The sequence below is a fragment of the Mixophyes fleayi genome, chromosome 4 (genome assembly GCF_038048845.1).
Source record: "Mixophyes fleayi isolate aMixFle1 chromosome 4, aMixFle1.hap1, whole genome shotgun sequence".
Taxonomy (NCBI): Eukaryota; Metazoa; Chordata; class Amphibia; order Anura; family Limnodynastidae; genus Mixophyes; species Mixophyes fleayi.
Window position 1 is genome coordinate 20,233,993 of NC_134405.1, and position 22,822 is coordinate 20,256,814.

The 22,822-nt window shown below is 47.3% G+C and overlaps 1 protein-coding gene across 6 annotated transcripts in view; it reads left to right on the top strand.

Annotated features, from left to right (window-relative positions):
* KDM6B (lysine demethylase 6B) overlaps window positions 1–22,822 on the top strand; it is a 67,931-nt gene that overhangs the window by 12,067 nt on the left and 33,042 nt on the right. For 2 of the 6 annotated variants that reach the window (XM_075206425.1, XM_075206428.1), the window contains exon 1: window positions 14,009–14,204. The exons of the other annotated variants lie outside the window; for them this stretch is intronic. The gene's annotated coding sequence lies outside the window, so the exon portion shown is untranslated. Of the gene's footprint in view, window positions 1–14,008; window positions 14,205–22,822 lie in introns of those variants that run through there. 6 annotated transcript variants of the gene reach the window in all.

Sequence of the window (22,822 nt, forward strand, 5' to 3'; positions counted from 1 at the left end):
ACATACCTGCTAACATTTCCGAATGCAACAATCCACCCAAACCATGCCCGGATCCACACAACACGCCGTTCTCCCACAAATCTGCGACTTTTCCAGTCAGACCACGTTCCTCTTTACCTTTGATAATTGGTACTATCTCAGGCAGATCGTGGCTGTTGAGAGTTATGGATTAAAGCACTATAAGTTGGATCTACGAACGTCTTTTAAAATTCTGGTGCATTTACCGAGTGTCGGGCAGGAGGCTCACGTTACCTCTCTGGACTGTTTTTGCTATTATTCAAGCCGCTTCCAGACAGGAGGGAGGGGACGTCACATCATGGTTTGTCCTTTGGCTACTTGTGTGGTGCACAGACTCGCTGGGATTGAGCAGGGCAATGTTTAAGGGTTAGATGCGTAGCACGTTCCACTTCAAACTCACCAGGCGCATAAACTTGGGAGCCGACGTTGACATTGTGACTTGCTGATTGGCTACAGGTTGTTCTAGCCCCGCCTACATCATTTCCTGCTCATCCATGTGCCCCCAGTATTGAAGGATCGTGAGAGTAGGTTCCAGGATCTAGTTAAGCACACCTGGAAAAAATCACAAAAAAGCAAAGAAATAAGTTTGCATACAAATATGCAACTACACTTCCACTATCCACTTGTTGGTTAGATACACTCTATAGTAGAGTGTATCAATAAGTACCATGCTGTGCCTGGATACACCCAATCCTCAAAGGTAGTGTCATATGACCAGCATTAGTAGTTTGAACTCAATGACACTGGGTTTTGGATATGCCGGTGGGGGCCAGCGGTGGAGAGCATGCGTCCCCCAAAGGTCCAGAATCTGAGGATTTGTTAGATACACCATACTACAGTTACATAAGTAACGGTTAGATATAGGGTAGGGGTTGGAGACTCTTTGGGGCTGATGCAGAATTGGCTGAATAACGGGAGTAAATTACTCTTAAAATACGTGTCAGAAACACGCCCGCATTCTGCGCATGAGCAGAGCGACGCAGGATACGCTGCACAAACTGGAGTACGTCCCAATCTTCCTCGGCTCCTTTGTGTCTATTTTACTCATTTGGCCCTTCGAAAAAATCCCAAAATCCTTACTTTTCAATACTGCACAGCATGACTCCTCTATTGTATCCATCTATTCCTACTATGTTCTCTTATTATTATGATGATCCGTGGTCTCTATCTTTAGATCCGTGACGCTGCGTTCTCTACAGAATACCAAAATGGGAATAACCGGATGTCGTACCCAGTGTGAAAACAGTACTAAGCGACATATAGTGAGGGTGTGCGATGCTTTGTATATCATGAGTTTATTCTATGTAAGCTTGCGAGCAGCCTTCTCACCTCTTTGTCTGTTTTACCCAGTTTGTTTATTAGTTTACTGTGTTTCCCCAATTGTAAAGCGCTATGGAATATGTTGGCAATATCATCATCATCAAAATTTATTTATATAGCGCCAACAGATTCCGTAGCGCTATATAAATAAATGATGATGATGATGATGAAGGGGGTTATGTGGGAGGGTCTGTACCTGGGTAATAAACATGATTAGGTGGATTATTGACCAAGCACAGATTTTCTGTTGGCCGCAAGATAGCGCTATGATGGAAATCACTAGGGTAGGTAGATGAGCCAGGGGGGGTAGGTGGGCTGCACCTAAAATGTCACCCTCCAAATCTCACGCAACATTGTATTACACTGTAAGAGCAAGTAAGTTATTAAAAGCAATATATCTAGCAGGAAACACACATTTAGTCCATTGCATTATATATATATATATAATTTGTCCCAATTAATACATCCCTATATTTTGCAGCCTGTTGCCATCCCTCATTGCACAAGTCACAATGGCTGCATGTTACTACCTGTAACATGGCTCAGCATGGATAGGCTTATCCTGAAATTCTGCCCTGCTACAAGATCCCTGAGGATTATTTACTCCTAGGGGCTGCAAATCCCCCATCAGCTCTCCATGCTGCCCTTCACATAGTGTCCAGCACAGCACTGGTTAACCCTTGCACGCTGATTGGCTCCTTCTGACTAGGGCGGGCTCCCTCTGTAGCCTGGGCAACGCTTCCCCCTTGTTACCGTGGTTACTGGGGCTCTGGAATCCAACCGGACTTGCCAATCAGCGGAGACCCTGGGCAAATGACATCACTGGGACGGCGTCCAATGGGAGAAGGGCTGGGGGGACTGTTGCTAGGAAGGTTTGGGAGGCTTTGTAAGTATACATAAATATATACAGTATTTATCTATGTGTAATGTGCAACCCTGCCCAATGACATGTCTCTAATTAATATCCCACATTATAAGCTGTGCCCTGGCTTGTCTGCAGCCTTGCTGGTAGCAGTGGGGAGTGTGTGTGACTCTGCACATATGGTCATGTGTGCATGTATAATGTGGGAGGGGGGAGCACCATATGTTCATGGAGTTGTATCTAAGGAATTTTCTGCACAATATCCCTTCATGCATGTCAGTAATAATCTCACTGTATATGGATAAAACATCCACACTTGCAAACTTGTTTTTTGCACATGCAATATAAACTATTAGACAGGAGCAGGTCCCAGTCAGGGGCTGGGTGCTGGCAAACTTTAGAAGCCTATTAGGAATGTTTTAGACGGAGGAAAACAAATTCAGGTAGTCCAGTAACCCAGCCCATGATAACCCACTGTGGGACCGGCCTGGGGGGAGCAGATGTCCCCCCTGTCCCTGGCCAGGGGTAGCTTTGGAAGAGGGTGACCTGGGTTTTGCAGAGAAACTTACGTATTACATTTGTATGATAAAAACGATATTCCTTTAGGGGATTGGTGAAGGAGAACATTCTCCTTAATGCTTGTTCATATAATCATCACCATTTATTTATATAGCGCCACTGATTCCGCAGCGCTGTACAGAGAACTCACTCACATCAGTCCCTGCCCCATTGGAGCTTACAGTCTAAATTCCCAACATACATGTACACACACACACACACACACACACACAGACAGACAGACAGACAGACTAGGGTCAATTTTGATAGCAGCCAATTAACCTACCAGTATGTTTTTTGGAGTGTGGGAGGAAACCAGAGCACCCGGAGGAAACCCACGCAAACACAGGGATAACATACAAACTCCACACAGATAAGGCCATGGTTGGGAATCGAACTCATGACCCCAGTGCTGTGAGGCAGAAGTGCTAACCACATAGCCACTGTGCTGCCCACATATTCCTTTAGGGGATTGGTGAAGGAGGACATTCTCCTTAATGCTTGTTCATAAGAGCGTTGACGGGCCGCGTGTTGCCCTCGGACACGTTATTTTATTATTAGGAGTCTGAATTATGTGAAAACTTAGATGAGATATACGACGAGGGTTATATTTGAACATAGACCTGTTGGGCTTATTTTGCATATTAAACCCCTGAAAGAAAAATCCTTTAATTGTGATCCGTTTTTAATATTTTCATTGAAAGATATTTTCCTGACGTCACTCTATTGCAATCAGAGAGGAGGCAGATTCAGCAGCTTTCTAGTAGTATAAAAAAAAGATGTCGGGTATTTCTGCAGCTTTGGGGAAAAAGTAATGAAAATGTAATTAGAATTTCTTTTTTAAGAAAAATCTCCCTTCTGCATTCTTTTTCTTTTGTTTCTCAGCGTTCATGTGCTGAAACTCTCCAACTTGTGTTTCCGCACGTCACCCCGTCTTCATACATGTTGTGTGCCCACCACACACACACACACGTGCGCTTGCTCGCGTCTTCCTGCCCCCGGCTCCCACCTGTGTGCCGTTGACATCTATTTGGCACATGTTGTGGTCGCCCATTCAGTAAAAACAGACAAACCACAATGTGAGTGAAAATGCATGACTTCCCTCCGCTCACCAGCAACTAACGTTACCATGCCCTCAATAGTCTCTGTCAGTCTTTAATGATGGTGCCCTCATTGTGCCGTTCTGTTTTAGACCCACTGCCTAAACCGGCCAACCCGGAGACTAGAGATAATCACTGACCCCTGTGAACTGGTTTTGGTTTTGGATCTGGATTAGCTTCGTGTTTTGGTTTTGGTTTTGGCAAAACCGCCCTCCTGTGTTTTGGTTTTGTTTTTTTTAGAAAAAATCCTAAAATATGCTAAAATCACCTATTTTTGCTCTTTTTTTGTTCCTACGTTATTCTTAACCTAAATAACACTAATTTCAAGTTTGCAGTCCATTTTGACAACCTCACAGATCACAATATTATTTTCATACACTTTCGGACAACTACTACAGCGACCTGGCTGGATGGTAAGTGACAGAGCAATGAAAACAAACACACAGCAGTTCCTAGCACATCTAGGAAACATTGCCACACAGCAGTGGCAGAAAAGAGAAATGGTGGAAGATGGAATTGTCCTTGGGCCCGACCCTCCCTCCCACCCACCATTATTTTGGATCTTAAAAAGGAATCCAAAAATTGTGAGATCCGACGACGTAACAATGAAGTTTTGTCTCGTTTTCGATTCCAAGGGCGCGCGAAAGTACCGAGCCGACTCGGCTTGCTACTTGGATCCCCTAAGTTCAGGTGTGTTCGATTCTCGAGGCATCTCTACCGGAGACAGGTCCATTTCTGTAGCCAAAATACATAGCGTGGGGCAAAAATAAATGAACGTCTTGGAGATCACCCAGTCCTGCAACATCAAAGTAAAAATAATATTGCGAAACAATGTCGGCGCACCATCATCTCTTGCAAAACAATCTATAGTTTACATTCTTAAACCAGTATGTGTGTACAGGGAGCTAACTGCAAACAAACGCCTGCGCCAGCCATACAGGAGCAATGGAAAAATGAAACAACACAAATTTTAATGTCGTAGGAGTATGTCAGCTTTATTCCGTGGCGCCCAATGGTTATGTAATGAAAGAGTCGGGGTAGGGACTTTTTATACACCCAGAATGAAGGAATAAACCCAAATCTCAAAAATTACCACGACACCCCTGTCTCTCAAATCTCTTTCCCCTTCTCTCTGTCGAAGGTGTACATGCCAGCTACACGTCAGAGGCCGCCATTTGTACCCTGAAGCGATATCTGTCTATTTCCTGGAAACCCACAACGTCACTGAGACGTGTTTCCAGTGAATTGATAGGCTACATTGTCATAAATAATGTTTCAGCACACAAAATGATCATAATACAATTCTATTACACTGTATACAGACATAGGACACTACACCCTCAACATGACCTGACCACTGGACATGATCATAATACAATTCTATTACACTCTATACAGACATAGGACACTACACCCCTAACATGACCTGACCACTGGACATGATCATAATACAATTCTATTACACTGTATACAGACATAGGACACTACACCCTCAACATGACCTGACCCCTGGACATGATCATAATACAATTCTATTACACTGCATACAGACATAGGACACTACACCCCCAACATGACCTGACCACTGGACATGATCATAATACAATTCTATTACACTCTATACAGACATAGGACACTACACCCCCAACATGACCTGATCACTGGACATGAGCATAATACAATTCTATTACACTGTATACAGACATAGGGGACTACACCCCCAACATGACCTGACCACTGGACTTATCATAATACAATTCTATTACACTGTATACAGACATAGGACACTACACCTCCAACATGACCTGACCACTGGACATAATCATAATACAATTCTATTACACTCTATACAGACATAGGACACTACACCCCCAACATGACCTGACCACTGGACATGACCATAATACAATTCTATTACACTCTATACAGACATAGGACACTACACCCCCAACATGACCTGACCACTGGACATAATCATAATACAATTCTATTACACACTATACAGACATAGGACACTACACCCCCAACATGACCTGACCACTGGACATAATCATAATACAATTCTATTACACACTATACAGACATAGGACACTACACCCCCAACATGACCTGACCACTGGACATGACCATAATACAATTCTATTACACTCTATACAGACATAGGACACTACACCCCCAACATGACCTGACCACTGGACATGATCATAATACAATTCTATTACACTGTATACAGACATAGGACACTACACCTCCAACATGACCTGACCACTGGACATGATCATAATACAATTCTATTACACTGTATACAGACATAGGACACTACACCTCCAACATGACCTGACCACTGGACATGATCATAATACAATTCTATTACACTGTATACAGACATAGGACACTACACCCCCAACATGACCTGACTACTGGACATGATCATAATACAATTCTATTACACTGTATACAGACATAGGACACTACACCCCCAACATGACCTGACCACTGGGCATGATCATAATACAATTATATTACACAATGTAATAATGTAATGGAGGGGAAGGGGGCTTGTAAAGAGGTTATAGGCAAGCCCCAATCCTGGAAATAGATCACACACAGCGTCTTTGTGGTGGAATTTCCAAAAACGATAATGTGGGTGTGCTCCGTGTTCAGCACAAGCCGGACAATTAGGCCCACTTGTGCCCATATAAAAGCATCTTATAGTGCGGGACATCCAATCCATGGAAAGCTGTAATTGTCCTCGGAAATTGAGGTCAGTTTCATGCTTTATTTTAGTATCTGTGCAAGTTGTCACATGTAAATATGAAACACGAGGCTCTTAGTGTTTATACTCATTTCTCATTGGGTTCATATATAGAAAGAAATACCCTACCATGGGCTGAATATTTCAATGCAGCCTTTGTGTGAAAAACTACTAAATATGTTAACAAGCTTCTTTTTCTACTGGTTTGACGTCAAAGCATCTGTGTGTCACAAATACAGAATCAAACTATTGTTTGGAGTTGACTGATGTATGGCTGGTGACTCCACTGGCAGGTTTCACAATTTAGTTCATTACTTCTGTTACGACCAGATCGATAAACCATCATTAAGGTTTTCTGCATTAGTCAGCGGCCAGCTGGGAGCAGAGCCTTATGAAGATCCCCTGAGCCTTAGGCAAGATACTGGTTTGGATCCCCTCCTTCTGGGCCGTAGACGTGAGTCTAGTTTACCTAACGGATAATCCGGCACATGACGGGAGGGGCACTCCGTTGACTTACCTGCTCGATAAGATTCACAAGAAGGGATCTTGTGATCTCCCGATGTCCTCAGACTCTAACTTAAATTTTCTCCGCATTTCACCCGGCTACTAGAGATGCTCAGGCTCGTTTTCTAAAAACCGAGCCCGTCCGAACCTACAGGATCCGAGTAGGCTCGCGAGCCGGCTTGTTACTTTCGTGCGTCCTTGGATCTGAATCGAGGCAAAACGTCATTGTTGAGTTGTCGGATCTTGCGGGTTTTGGATTCCAGAAGTACATCCCTCCCCAGGATATCCATCATCATCATTTATTTATATAGCACCACTAATTCCGCAGCACTGTACAGAGAACTCATTCACATCAGTCCCTGCCCCATTGGAGCTTACAGTTTAAATTCCCTACTATAGACACACACTCACACACATAGACATATACATACAGACAGAGACTAGGGTCAATTTTTTGATAGCAGCCAATTAACCTACCAGTATGTTTTTGGAGTGTGGGAGGAAACCAGAGCACCCGGAGGAAACCCACGCAAACACAGGGAGAACATACAAACTCCACACAGATAAGGCTGATCCAGCGTCATTGCATTGCTCATACAGAAACAGGGGTAGCACTGTTCTTGTCACTCTCCAGTGACATTGCTCAGTGCCATTGCTCACACAGAAACAGGGGTAGCAGTGTTCTTGTAACTGTCCATTCTCCAGTGACATTGTTCAGTGCCATTGCTCACACAGAAACAGGAGGGGTAGCAGTGTTCTTGTCACTCTTCAGTCTCCAGTAACATTGCTCAGTGCCATTGCTCACACAAAAACAGGGGTAGCAGTGTTCTTGACAAAAATTGACTGGAAATGATTGGAAATTAATGTTATCGAGGTTAATAATAATGTAGGGATAAAAAATGAGCCAAATTATGTGATTTTAGCAAAAAAAAACCAGGGATTTTAGAATAAAAAAACGGGATCCAAAACGAAAACACGAAGTTAATCCATATCCAAAACCAAAACACAGGGTCAGTGAATATGTCTAATGGCTACTTTCTTCAATCTCTAGAGCTTTCCTTTGTAGCTACTGTTGAGGTGGACATAGATATCTCCTCTAGGGTACCTTTAACAACAGGAGACCGTCACGTCTTATAGAAGAAGTCCATCCAAGAGTAGAATTGATATTAGAAATTGTGGTGGTCCAGTGTCTGGGACCTCCACCGCTTATGAGTTACTTCCGATCAACTTGATTTTACCGAAAAAGCAAGAGGACAACGAGATTCATGTGATCCAACATCTTCTGTGCTCACAACTTCCAGTTGCACTTCAGTGGACAAGCACATTTCTTGGTGCATGTAATAAAGGCATTCCCAATGTCCCCTACATAAACCGGCCAATATTTTAGGGGAGAAACTGAAAAGGTTATTTAATGAAGAATGAAGATAATTTAATGAAGAATGAATGTGACGTTTACATGTTTGCCCTGTCACCTCTGGAGAATTATCTGCCTTCCCTGCACACCTAGACACACTTCTTGTTTTCAAGTTTACGGAGGCATCTCCTGGGAGTGGAGACTAAGGCGTGAAGCTTGGAGAGCCCTGGCTGGACCGCCTTCTGTAGTAGCACTGGTGCGAACACATGATGTTTTGTAGAGCGGAACCAGTGTGCTTCGTAAAGTAGGTCCTTTTACTTTCAGTTGTGGTTCTGAGAACAGAGAAATTAGACCACATTTTGTGGTCAAGTGAAACAAAGTGTGAGCATGTGTCAATCGGTATACAACTGAATTAGGATTTATTTGAGACTCGTCACTAAGGTTACAATTCTCCACAATACCTTTAAGGACTGTTTTTCATTCTACCACATGTGATCTGTGGCTTTCACAGGTGGCCTCAACCACTGGAAGTGACCGAGAAATCTCCCAGATTTGGCTATAAGCCAGTTTCTTACATTTTGTAAAAATAATCCTTACGTTCAGATTACTTTCAGAATCACCCTCAGGATCAAGTGCCCCCATTAATACCATAGTCACTTTAGGGCAGCGTGGTTTGCTCAGCTTCAAATTCTGCACCTAGTCAAATTTTGCACTTACCTCTAAATCTGTGTTTTGTGTATCATTTATGGGGCTGAAAATGCATAATAGATCAGACTGTCCAAGCAATAAAACCCAGCCACCTCAGATGTTAGATTGTTCTTCATAAAGCAGCTGAGATAACCTATTTGGGTTTGGCAATGGACCTCTCTAACTTTACTCATTATACCCTGAAGCATAGTTTGTATGCCATTGTGTTTTGGGTAATCGAACTCGACAGTCCATGTTTGTTTTTTCTGAGGCTTCGCACAATGATGAGAAGTTATAACTAGGAGAAAAAAAACATTATTTGGGTTGGTTCTACCACCTCTTTGGTAGAGCTAAGTAGACTACGTCTTCATCTACAGCATCTCCAAAACGGACATTACCCATGGTCAGCTAGTCTTCTCTGTGGTCGCATTATAGCTCTCTGTGCATCATCTACGGAAGTTAGTGAAACAAAGAAATCTTTCACCCAAAAAAACAGATATGTGCCTTCTCAGCCCCCTACTTACAATTTGTCCTCTCGATGATCCTTAGAACATTCTCATTGCAGCGTAGACCATGCGGGATCTGTTTTTTCATCAGTGGAGGCCAATGTCAGTTCTCTTCATCTCCTCTGCCCTCCGTGAACATAAACAGACTTAGTCATGTCAACAAGCTGCAGACAAACTGCAAGCCTTGCAAGGTGAAGAAACATCTGCAGAGCACATGGAGAATAAAGCTGGGTACACACTGCCTAATTTTCCACCAACTTTTTATGCCGATCGATTTAACATCCGATCGATGGTCCGATCGCTCGGTCCATGGACTGCATACACACTAGCCTCGTTTTAGACGATAAAGGGGAGAGCGACCGTCCCGTTAGCGACTTTTTACAGCCATGTTGTCGTGAACAATGATTTTAATTTCGTACACACTGAAGCGTCATTTGCGGGTCATGTAACGATATATACCAAAGACGTTAGCATAAAGGGGCAGAGCTTTCACTATAGTTAACACCCAAAAACGCATCAAAAACAGAAGACAACACTGTCTCTTCATTCATTCATTCATACTTTTTTCTCTACAGTGAATAAAGTAGAAGAACAACAAGCAAGAAGCATCAATGTGATAGACTACTGCTCTTGCTATTCCGCTACAATCATCTAATTAACAAGTCAGTGATGTGGGAAACACCGCACCACGTGGGACTGGTACAGGCATCTGAAATTTCCATACACACGACCCCAACGGAGCCCAAGGTCGAGGAAGTATGGGAGGATTATCGTGGATCGATCGTAAATTTATACACACTACACGATGAAAAGGTGATTAAAATGAAAATATTGAACGGTACGACCAACTAAGTGAGGCGACAATCGACTATTTGGGAAGACTTTTGACCATCGTGTCACTACACACACTGACCCGACTTTTGAACGAGCGGTCGTATGTCAGCTGGTTGAGGCGATTATTGGACGAAAAACCTGTAGTGTGTACCTAGCTTAAGGAGTCCGTCACTCAGTTTCTTGCCCACACGGGTGAGACAATTCCAGGGTTCCAAAATATATTTGACTGGGAGTATGTTACAGGCACAAATAGTGGGTGCTATAGTCTTGTTCTAGATATGGTCTTCTACTCACTGGATGCCTTGTGTTTCCCATATAACTTGAAAGCACTTCAAATACACCTTCATAAGTAAAGTTGCTGCTCGCCACGCTGATCTCTGTGACTTCCCCATTCATGGTGGTCTCCAACTACTGAGCTTTCAGATGATGAGAAACAAATAATCTAAGACCATGAGAAGCCAGGAATAAGAGACAGGTGAGGAATACGGTCCAATCTCTTAGTAACTAAGTCAGCATAGAATTTAGCCATGGACGTAAGTGGTCCAGCATAGGCAAACCGAGGTTTTTTTTCTAGTGCCTGGAAACCCCCTCCAAGCCTTCGGCACTGTATAATTGTGGTGGCTGGACCCTGCCCCCGCTTCACACGGCTCTTTTTGAAAAGGGAGAGCTGCGTGCACCTAACACTAGTGCACGCAGCATTGCCCATGTATATTATGGTGATAGGAAGAGTTGGAGAGCAGCCAAGCACTGTCTAAAATTATAGCCATGCCCCCATGCATGCTGGTCACGTCCACTGGTGGCGTGGTGTGGAAACCCCTTTCTACAAATCCTGCGTTTGCCCCTTTCCAGAAGGACAAGAACCTGCCTTTTGGCTGATAGAGGTCCGAATCCCAGTTATAGAACTTTTTACGGTATGTGGCGTTCCCTCCCTTGTACAAGAAGACCTTCCTCTTGCCCCCAAACCTACTCTCTTTAGGTAAGCTTATCGAATTCCGGAACCATCGTCTTAAACTCAATAGGCCATTCAACCCGATCAGCACTCCTCTAAACAGTTCACTCAAACTTATATACACTTCTATATACACATGTCCCCCTTTTTTTTATAACTTTCCCAGATTTTAAACTGTTGAACCCACATGAACAGGAGAAGGTGAAATAGGTTCACATAAATATTTTACCTGATCGGGGACCTAAAAGAAGGTATAGGTGTATTTTATGGCCTGAAAAACTCTGGGTCACATTAGTATACCAGTTTTTAATTTTAAAAATTGTGGGCGACGTAGCCTTAGATAAGAGATCCAAATCCACCAAATGATTTTACCTGTGTTAACACAAACGCGAGCCATACCTATAGCATTGGAAAGTTTACTTTTGCAAAACATGGCTGAGCTTATTTGATGTGCAAACCCTCAGCCTTGGAAGGTGTCTGTGTCGCTGCTCCAAAGAGCTTGCAATCTAATTAGGTAATGGTAGACTGAAAGCGTTGCATAGGAAGTATTCAAGTGCAATATTTTGACTTGCCGATACAATGCTGTATAAACGTTATATGTAAATTCTGTGCAAAATGTAAATTCAGGGTAGAACAAATGGAGTCTTAATAGTCCTGCTGTGAGGTCAGTCATTTCTGCATGGCGTGCGCTGTGGAGCGCTGTGACATCATAAGCGTTGGCGGCACTGTGAACATAGCGGTGGGGGTGAAAATCTGCACCGTAAGTGCCCTTCTGTGATGTCATGCGGCTACTTTTGCCTAAGAGCGTCAGATTTTATAGAAACCTGGACGTGTAGGACAAAACGACACGATCCGCGGCTTGCAAAAGTTTCCACTTTCTCATAGGATGATTTGGGTGTTTCAAAGGGTTCTGGACAAGGCGCGGATTACACGCATGATTGCACCAAGTTTATATATTTATATATCTATACATACATATATATATATATATATATATATATATATATATATATATATATAGATTAATGTGTGTGGATAGCTGTGTACAAGAGATCACCAGATGTCTCTGTAATTCTAGCAAATCGCTGCTTATTCCTTGCAGAGAAAAACCACAGCAGGGTCTTATAGTCTCTCCCTGACCGCTCCTCTCCCCTAGTCTCTCACATCTGCGAGCCCCCTGCACCCGCACCTCTCCCCCCTTGCACACCTCTAGCTCCCCCTTCCCTCGCACCTCTCTCTCTGGAGGGGAGGTCAGAATTGGGGAGGGAGGTGCTGTATTTGGGGTGAGGTGAGGACACATTCCAGATGTTATGTAATAAGCAGAATACAGGGGACTGGGCGTTTGGCCAGGACCTATACACAGCTGTGCGCACAGAGATATGTATATGCTTTGTGTGTGCACATACCTGTTGTGGGCTTGTTGTCATCATGTGTACTCTGTAGGCAGTTTGTGTTTATCCTGGAGGTGTTACCGCCTCTCAGATGCAATTCCCTCCCTACATGGGTCACACCCTCCAAACACAGGTGTGTTACACACTAGACAGGTTATGTGTGTCACCCTGCAGCAAAGGTCGCACAACTACATAAAGGGAGACAGACTCATAGCTCCCTTCTGTCTGTGTTACTGTGTCACCCTGCAGGGGGAGGGACAGACTTATAGCTTCCTTATGTCTGTCACTGTGTCACCCTGCAGGGGGAGGGACAGACTCATAGCTCCCTTCTGTCTGTGTCACTGTGTCACCCTGCAGGGGGAGGGACAGACTCATAGCTCCCTTCTGTCTGTTACTGTGTCACCCTGCAGGGAGAGGGACAGACTCATAGTTCCCTTCTGTCTGTGTCACTGTGTCACCCTGCAGGGGGAGGGACAGACTCATAGCTCCCTTCTGTCTGTTACTGTGTCACCCTGCAGGGAGAGGGACAGACTCATAGTTCCCTTCTGTCTTTGTCACCCTGCAGGCAGGTCTGAATGACAATGGCATGTTACCCTGTGTCACCCTGCAGTGGGAGGGACATGCACAGCTCTCCTCTATCTGTATCACCCTGGGCACATTGCAGAATTACAGTGGCATGTTACCCTGTGTCACCCTGCAGGGGGAGGGACACACACACCTCTCCTCTGTCTGTATCACCCTGGACACATTGCAGAATTACAGTGGCATGTTACCCTGTGTCACCCTGCAGGGGGAGGGACACACACACACACACAGCTCTCCTCTGCCTGTATCACCCTGGACACATTGCAGAATGACAGTGGCATGTTACCCTGTGTCACCCTGCAGGGGGAGGGACACACACACACACAGCTCTCCTCTGTCTGTATCACCCTGGACACATTGCAGAATGACAGTGGCATGTTACCCTGTGTCACCCTGCAGGGGGAGGGCCGTGTCATTGATAGAGGAGATGGAAGAGGGCAGGCACAGGATGTCAGAGAAGGAGTAAGGACAGGCTGGAAGGGGGGCTGTGAGGGAGGAGGGATAGGGCTGTGAAAGCGAGGCTGGTGTTCCGGAGGGGGGAGGAGGGTAGAGACAGACCTGGGGGGGAGGGGAGCTGAGCTTTCTTTGTTTGAATACAGACTGGAAAAAAGAGAGAGAGAAAGACAGACTGAGTGTGAAAGAGAGAGACACTATTATATGATTATTATTACACAGCCTCTTCAGGGATTTGCTGCCGTATTTGGGGATTACTGTGCTTGCCTGGAAGAAAGCAGAGAATGAAAAATCATTAAGAAATAGAGGAGTAACCAGCCCAATGCAGGTAAACTCTGCCCCCATAGAGACAGCAGCCCTGTCTGCTGAGTGAGGGAGGAAGTTAAAGGGACTGGGACGGGTTTAAATGGCCGGTGTGGGAGTTAAAGGGACTGGAGAGCGCTGAGTGCTTCCAGCTGCACGGGTTAAGTCGCTGCATGGACTGGAAGGGAGGGACTGGCTAATGTAATTATAGCCTTACTTCTGGCTGTTTATAGGGTTAATGCCAGCAGTGGGGGAGGGGAGTTCATGAAGTCTGTCTGTTTTTTTACCAAGGGTTAAGTTGTATACGATATAGCTTGACTGCGGCCGGACCCGGTTAAAGGGGGTGATGTGTATTAGGATAATGATCAGGGAGAGCTGGTCAGCCTGGAATCTGTCAGTAACCTGATGTCCAGCGTGTTATGGTGCTGTATTGTGCAGGGATATGCAGGGACAGGGGTATGTGCAGGGACAGGGGTATGTGCAGGGACAGGGGTATGTGCAGTATGTGGAGGGACAGGGGTATGTGGAGGGACAGGGGTATGTGCAGTGTGTGGAGGGACAGGGGTATGTGCAGTGTGTGGAGGGACAGGGGTATGTGGAGGGACAGGGGTATGTGCAGTGTGTGGAGGGACAGGGGTATGTGCAGTGTGTGGAGGGACAGGGGTATGTGCAGGGACAGGGGTATGTGCAGGGACTGAGGGGTTATACAATGACAGAGGGTATAAGCAGTGTGCAGGAGCAGAGGGGATATGCAATGAAAGGGTTGCAGGGACAGGGGTATGTGTAGTGTGCAGGGACAGAGGGGATATGCAATGACAGGGTTACATGCAGTGTACAGGGAAAGCAGTGATCAGGGTGCAGGGACAAGAGAGGTATGCAGTGCCGTGTACATGGATAGACGGGCTATACAGTGATTTGGGAGCAGTGTACGCTGACCGGGGGGCGATAGGGCTGTATAAAATGACGGGCGTGCAGTGTATCCTGACAGGAGGGATATGAAATCACCCTAAGAGCAGTTCATGTTTAGATTGTAAGCTCTTTGAGCAGGGTTCTTTTTCCTATTGCCTTATGTGTATATAAATGTTAAATCCTGTAATTATTATGCTGCTCTCCATATATTATGTACCCTGTACAGTGCTGCAGAAGATGTTAGCACTTTATAAATAAATAATATTATGCAGTGGCTGGTGTGCAGTGTAGTAGGACAGGAGACATAAACTGTGATTGTGGTGCAGTGTACAGGGACAGGAGTGATAAAATTGGACTGGTGCAGTTTACAGGGTATGTGCAGTGATTTGGGTGTAGTGTACAGGGACTGGAGACGGTATACAGTGAATGGAGCAGTGTGCTAGGGCATGTGAGGGTATGCAGTGAATGGAGTGCAGTGCCAGGAGGGGGTATACAGTGAATTGAGTGCAGTGCCAGGGACAGGAGGGCATATACAGTGAATGGGGTGCAGTGCCAGGGACAGGAGACGGTATACAGTGAATGGGGTGCAGGGACAGGAGACGGTATACAGTGAATGGGGTGCAGGGACAGGAGACGGTATACAGTGAATGGAGTGCAGGGACAGGAGGGGATATACAGTGAATGGAGTGCAGTGCCAGGGACAGGAGGGGGTATACCGTGAATGGAGTGCAGTGCCAGTAGAGGATATACAGTGAATGGAGTGCAGTGCCAGGGACAGGAGGGGGTATACAGTGAATGGAGTGCCAGGAATAGGAGGGGGTATACAGTGAATGGAGTGCAGTGCCAGGAGGGGGTATACAGTGAATGGAGTGCAGTGCCAGGGACAGGAGGGGGTATACCGTGAATGGAGTGCAGTGCCAGTAGAGGATATACAGTGAATGGAGTGCAGTGCCAGGGACAGGAGGGGGTATACAGTGAATGGAGTGCAGGGACAGGAGGGGGTATACAGTGAATGGAGTGCAGTGCCAGGGACAGTAGGGGGGTATACCGTGCATGAATGCAGTGTGCTAGGGCATGTGAGGATATGCAGTGACTCGGATGTAATAACAGGAGGTGGATGGCAGCGGACATTAATTGGGTTTATCTGAAGGATTCTGCAGCCTGGTGGTATCTGAGGTTATTATACCCCACAGTACTGATGGGGGCAGTTTGTGTTGGGGTGTTACATGGTATGTGTGTAGAATGACGGCTGTCCCTGTGGTAAGCTTTCAGTATATGATATGAACTATGGCCACACTGTCCTACAGTCACCAGTGTAATATTATAGATGGTCCGGATGTGCATGTAATTACAAGCAGTGTGCTGTATTCTATGCATGTGATACTTGTACTGCATACTTACCAAATACGTATATTATATGATCTCTTCTATGGGTACTAACAGTCTGTTTGGCTGGTGAAATGCAAATTGTATTAACACTGTATATTCGTTATAACTTCAAAAAAAATCATAAAGCATTCCAGTTATTTCAAACACCAAGTCTATGGCCAACACTTAGCTTTTATTTGAAATGCTGGGAGGTAAGGTTGTGTAAGTGTTAATTTGCAATGTGATGGAGATGTGTTTTAATGCCAAAAAACTACTATTAAGGGGTTAACATTCTGTCTGAGGAAGCAGTGCCTGTTGTGTTCTATGTTCTACCACCAGTGAGTAAGACCTCACAGTGTAATGTGTAGGGGTTCATGTACAGTGTGACAGGACTAGTGAGTAAGACCTCATACAGTGTAATGTGTAGGGGTTCATGTACAGTGTGACAGGTCCAGTGAGTAAGACCTCATACAGTGTAATGTGAAGGGATTAATGTACAGTGTGATAGGACTAGTGAGTAAGACCTCACAGTGTAATGTGTAGGGGTTCATGTACAGTGTGATAGGACCAGTGAGTAAGACCTCATACAGTGTAATGTGATGGGGTTAATGTGCAGTGTGATAGGACTAGTGAGTAAGACCTCACAGTGTAATGTGAAGGGGTTAATGTACAGTGTGATAGGACCAGTGAGTAAGACCTCATACAGTGTAATGTGAAGGGGTTAATGTACAGTGTGATAGGACTAGTGAGTAAGACCTCACAGTGTAATGTGAAGGGGTTAATGTACAGTGTGATAGGACCAGTGAGTAAGACCTCATACAGTGTAATGTGAAGGGGTTAATGTACAGTGTGATAGGACCAGTAAGACCTCATACAGTGTAATGTGATGGGGTTAATGTACAGTGTGACAGGTCCAGTGAGTAAGACCTCATACAGTGTAATGTGAAGGGGTTAATGTACAGTGTGATAGGACCAGTGAGTAAGACCTCATACAGTGTAATGTGAAGGGGTTAATGTACAGTGTGACAGGACCAGTGAGTAAGACCTCATACAGTGTAATGTGATGGGGTTAATGTGCAGTGTGACAGGTCCAGTGAGTAAGACCTCATACAGTGTAATGTGATGGGGTTAATGTGCAGTGTGATAGGACTAGTGAGTAAGACCTCACAGTGTAATGTGAAGGGGTTAATGTACAGTGTGATAGGACCAGTGAGTAAGACCTCATACAGTGTAATGTGAAGGGGTTAATGTACAGTGTGATAGGACCAGTGAGTAAGACCTCATACAGTGTAATGTGAAGGGGTTAATGTACAGTGTGATAGGACTAGTGAGTAAGACCTCATACAGTGTAATGTGAAGGGGTTAATGTACAGTGTGATAGGACTAGTGAGTAAGACCTCACAGTGTAATGTGAAGGGGTTAATGTGCAGTGTGACAGGTCCAGTGAGTAAGACCTCATACAGTGTAATGTGAAGGGGTTAATGTGCAGTGTGATAGGACTAGTGAGTAAGACCTCATACAGTGTAATCTGAAGGGGTTAATGTACAGTGTGATAGGACTAGTGAGTAAGACCTCATACAGTGTAATGTGAAGGGGTTAATGTACAGTGTGATAGGACTAGTGAGTAAGACCTCACAGTGTAATGTGAAGGGGTTAATGTACAGTGTGACAGGACCAGTGAGTAAGACCTCATACAGTGTAATGTGAAGGGGTTAATGTACAGTGTGACAGGACTAGTGAGTAAGACCTCACAGTGTAATGTGAAGGGGTTAATGTACAGTGTGACAGGTCCAGTGAGTAAGACCTCATACAGTGTAATGTGAAGGGGTTAATGTACAGTGTGACAGGACCAGTGAGTAAGACCTCATACAGTGTAATGTGAAGGGGTTAATGTACAGTGTGACAGGACCAGTGATGGCACAAAGTAGAATGCACTGGGATATGTTCAGGGTGAGGCTATATGTATTGGGAAAGGCGTACTATAGTATTAAAGGATAAGAGTGTTAATCTGATTTAGGACTGGCAGTATTCTTAGTGGTAACTTGTGTACAGTTATTTCAACAGAACATGTTACTCCTAATATATGTAACTGTCGTTGTCTATCATTGTATGTGACAGCGTCTCAGTATCTCTTTGTAGACCACTATTATTATTATTGTATGTGTGTGACAGTCTGTATCTTATTAAAACTTCTGCTGTCTCAGCCTCAAGAGTTTTTTTTCAGCAATTTCATGTAAAGGAATCAATAATATGTATAGTGTTCTGTGAGGTGTCGGTGGGGTTAGTGGGTATCTATACTGTGTGATATTATTACACAGCATACAGCCAGACAGTGTTTACACCACTGTATCAGGCATTGGGTGAAGCTGTTGTTTGGGATGGATATTTCTGGAGGAGGGATGGTTAATATGTCACCTAATCAGAGTGTTTTGGCTTTGTGTTTTTTAAAATAAATAAAAATAAACTTCTTAGTAGTTAAGGAAATGCCCTAAAACGCGCAGCCGAATCCATGCCTGATGCTTCCTCCGGCCTTGGTGCAGCGGTGTTCACTTCTTCTGGTGCTTCTAGCTTTGATAAGCCGTTGTACTGCACGTTGGTGACGGGTTGCAAACTAGGCTCAACGCAGCGGTCATACTACTTGGCTGAATAGGCTTGCACAGACTCGAGCAGTTGTAGAACTAAAAGTCCCAGCAGGCTGTGCCACTTCTGGGCTCTGTGGGAATTGGAGGCTGTAAATGCCAGGTGGAGGTGGGCTTATAGGGGCACTAGACCTGACTGTGGCTGAGCCCAGTTCAAGTGCCAAAAAAAAAAAAAAAAAAAGTGATGTTAGCATAGACTTTACATATGGCAGTAATAATACTGAGGATGAACCTTTCCGGAAGTGTTTGAGATCAGGAAGAATAATCTGGGACTGCTGTTTGCTTTGGTAACAGTTGTAAAGGAGCATTTTTCTTATCTATGGATCGTTAAACAAAGACAGGAATCCATCTTTCCCCTGTTGATATCCTTCCACTTTCCCCGGCCTGCCCCGGATCCCCCTCTGCCGTTTACCTGGGCCTGCCCCGGTTCCCCCTCTGCCGTTTATCTGGGCCTGCCCCGGTTCCCCCTTTCCTGGGCCCGCCCCGGTTCCCCGTCTGCCGTTTACCGGGGCCCGCCCCGGTTCCCCGTCTGCCGTTTACCGGGGCCCGCCCCGGTTCCCCGTCTGCCGTTTACCGGGGCCCGCCCCGGTTCCCCGTCTGCCGTTTACCTGGGTCCGCCCCGGTTCCCCCTCTGCCGTTTACCTAGGCACCCCCGGTTCCCCCTCTGCCGTTTACCTGGGCCCGCCCCGGTTCCCCCTCTGCCGTTTATCTGGGCCTGCCCCGGTTCCCCCTTTCCTGGGCCCGCCCCGGTTCCCCGTCTGCCGTTTACCGGGGCCCGCCCCGGTTCCCCGTCTGCCGTTTACCTGGGCACCCCCGGTTCCCCGTCTGCCGTTTACCTGGGTCCGCCCCGTTTCCCCCTCTGCCGTTTACCTAGGCACCCCCGGTTCCCCCTCTGCCGTTTACCTGGGCCCGCCCCGGTTCCCCCTCTGCCGTTTACCTGGGCCCGCCCCGGTTCCCCCTCTGCCGTTTACCTGGGCCCGCCCCGGTTCCCCCTCTGCCGTTTACCTGGGCCCGCCCCGGTTCCCCCTCTGCCGTTTACCTGGGCCCGCCCCGGTTCCCCGTCTGCCGTTTACCTGGGCCCGCCCCGGTTCCCCCTCTGCCGTTTACCTGGGCCCGCCCCGGTTCCCCCTCTGCCGTTTACCTGGGCCCGCCCCGGTTCCCCCTCTGCCGTTTACCTGGGCCCGCCCCGGTTCCCCCTCTGCCGTTTACCTGGGCCCGCCCCGGTTCCCCCTCTGCCGTTTACCTGGGCCCGCCCCGGTTCCCCCTCTGCCGTTTACCAGGGCCCGCCCCGGTTCCCCCTCTGCCGTTTACCTGGGCCCGCCCCGGTTCCCCCTCTGCCGTTTACCTGGGCCCGCCCCGGTTCCCCCTCTGCCGTTTACCTGGGCCCGCCCCGGTTCCCCCTCTGCCGTTTACCTGGGCCCGCCCCGGTTCCCCCTCTGCCGTTTACCTGGGCCCGCCCCGGTTCCCCCTCTGCCGTTTACCTGGGCCCGCCCCGGTTCCCCCTCTGCCGTTTACCTGGGCCCGCCCCGGTTCCCCGTCTGCCGTTTACCTGGGCCCGCCCCGGTTCCCCGTCTGCCGTTTACCTGGGCCCGCCCCGGTTCCCCCTCTGCCGTTTACCTGGGCCCGCCCCGGTTCCCCCTCTGCCGTTTACCTGGGCCCGCCCCGGTTCCCCCTCTGCCGTTTACCTGGGCCCGCCCCGGTTCCCCCTCTGCCGTTTACCTGGGCCCGCCCCGGTTCCCCCTCTGCCGTATACCCTTTCCCCCGGGTTTTCTTTCCTTTTTTTTACTAACTTTCTGACACTATTTATCCCTTCCTCTTTGAACATACTCTTGTTTTTCTTCCACCGTCCTGTGCTCTTCTCTTATTTCCTCCCAACTTCCAGCACTTCCCGTCCTGTCATGTATCCATCATTTCCCTCCAGTCTTCTCTCCTGATCTTCTGCCCTCCATCCAGGGTCCCTGTGACATACCTAGCCTGAATTCACATGAATATCAGTAATGCTGCCTGCTATAGGTAGGGACAGACCTCAGCGATGTTCTTTCCACTGCGTGTATATGGGTCTATGCAGCTCTCACGGGGTGTCCCATAGCTGAGACAGATGAGAAGTTCTCAGGGTATTATGATATTTGTGCAGGGGCGGCAGTGTCCCATCGAAAAGCAGAAAATGCAACATTGCAGCAGTCAGTGCCCATATAAGTATAAACTGTGACCTCATGTTGTCACGAACATTTGTAGAGAAATGAATTCATATAGTTTGTATACAGGGAGCTGGCAGTGTATGCAGTGCTGAGGCTACGTGGGTACAGGGAGCTGGCAGTGTATGCAGTGCCGGGGTTATTTGTGTACAGGGAGTTGGCAGTGTATGCAGTGCTGGGGTTATGTGCACACAGGGAGCTGGCAGTGCTGGGGTTATGTGTACACAGTGAGCTTGCAGTGTATGCAGTGCTGGGGTGGCGTGTGTACAGGGAACTTGCAGTGTATGTAGTGCTGGGGTTATGTTTGCACAGGGAGCTGGCAGTGTAGGGTGCTGGGGCTATGTGTGTACAGGATGCAGGCAGTGTATGCAGTGCTGGGGTGGCGTGTGTACAGGGAGCTGGCAGTGCTGGGGGCTATGTGTACACAGGGAGCTGGCAGTGCTGGGGCTATGTGTACACAGGGAGCTGGCAGTGCTGGGGCTATGTGTGTTCAGGGAGCTGGCAGTGTATGCAGTGCTGGGGCTATGTTTGAACAGGGAGCTGGCAGTGTATGCAGTGCTGGGGCTATGTGTGCATAGGATGCTGGCAGTGTATGCAGTGCTGGGGGCCACGTGGGCACAGGGAGCTGGCAGTGCATGCAGTGTTGGGGTTACGCGGGCACAGGCAGCTGGCAGTGCATGCAGTGTTGGGGTTACGTGGGCACAGGGAGCTGGCAGTGTATGCAGTGCTGGGGGCTACGCGTGTACTGGGAGCTGGCAGTGTATGCAGTGCTGGGGGTTACGCGTGTACAGGGAGCTGGCAGTGTATGCAGTGCTGGGGCTACACGGGCACAGGGAGCTGGTAGTGTATGCAGTGCTGGGGGTTATGCGGGCACAGGGAGCTGGCAGTGCTGGGGTTACGCGGGTACAGTGAGCGGGCAGTGCATGCCGTGCTGGGCTACGCGGTCACAGTGAGCTGGCAGTGCATGCAGTGCTGGGGCTACGCGGGCACAGGGAGCATGCAGTGTATGCAGTGTTGGGGGCTATGCGGGCACAGGGGGCTTGCAGTGCTGGGGTTACGCGTGCACAGGGAGCGGGCAGTGCATGCAGTGCTGGGGCTATGCGGGCACAGGGGGCTTGCAGTGCTGGGGTTACGCGTGCACAGGGAGCGGCCAGTGTATGCAGTGCTGGGGCTATGTGGGTACAGGGAGCTGGCAGTGCACGCAGTGCTGGGGTTGCGTGGGTACAGTGAGCTGGCAGTGTATGCAGTGCTGGGGGTTACGCGGGCACAGGGAGCTGGCAGTGTATGCAGTGCTGGGGTTACGCGGGTACAGGGAGCTGGCAGTGTATGCAGTGCTGGGGTTATGTGGGTACCGGAACAGATCATATATCTGGTTCTGAGCTTTCCTACATGTTCACTCTGTGACCTAACGCAGCGCCCTGTGGTACTAGTGTAACCCGATAGGCCCTGAGTTGCTGGCTATACAGATTACACATCACAGCTGGTATCAGGCGATTGGCCCAATATCGCAGTGTGTATTGCCCGAAAAGAAC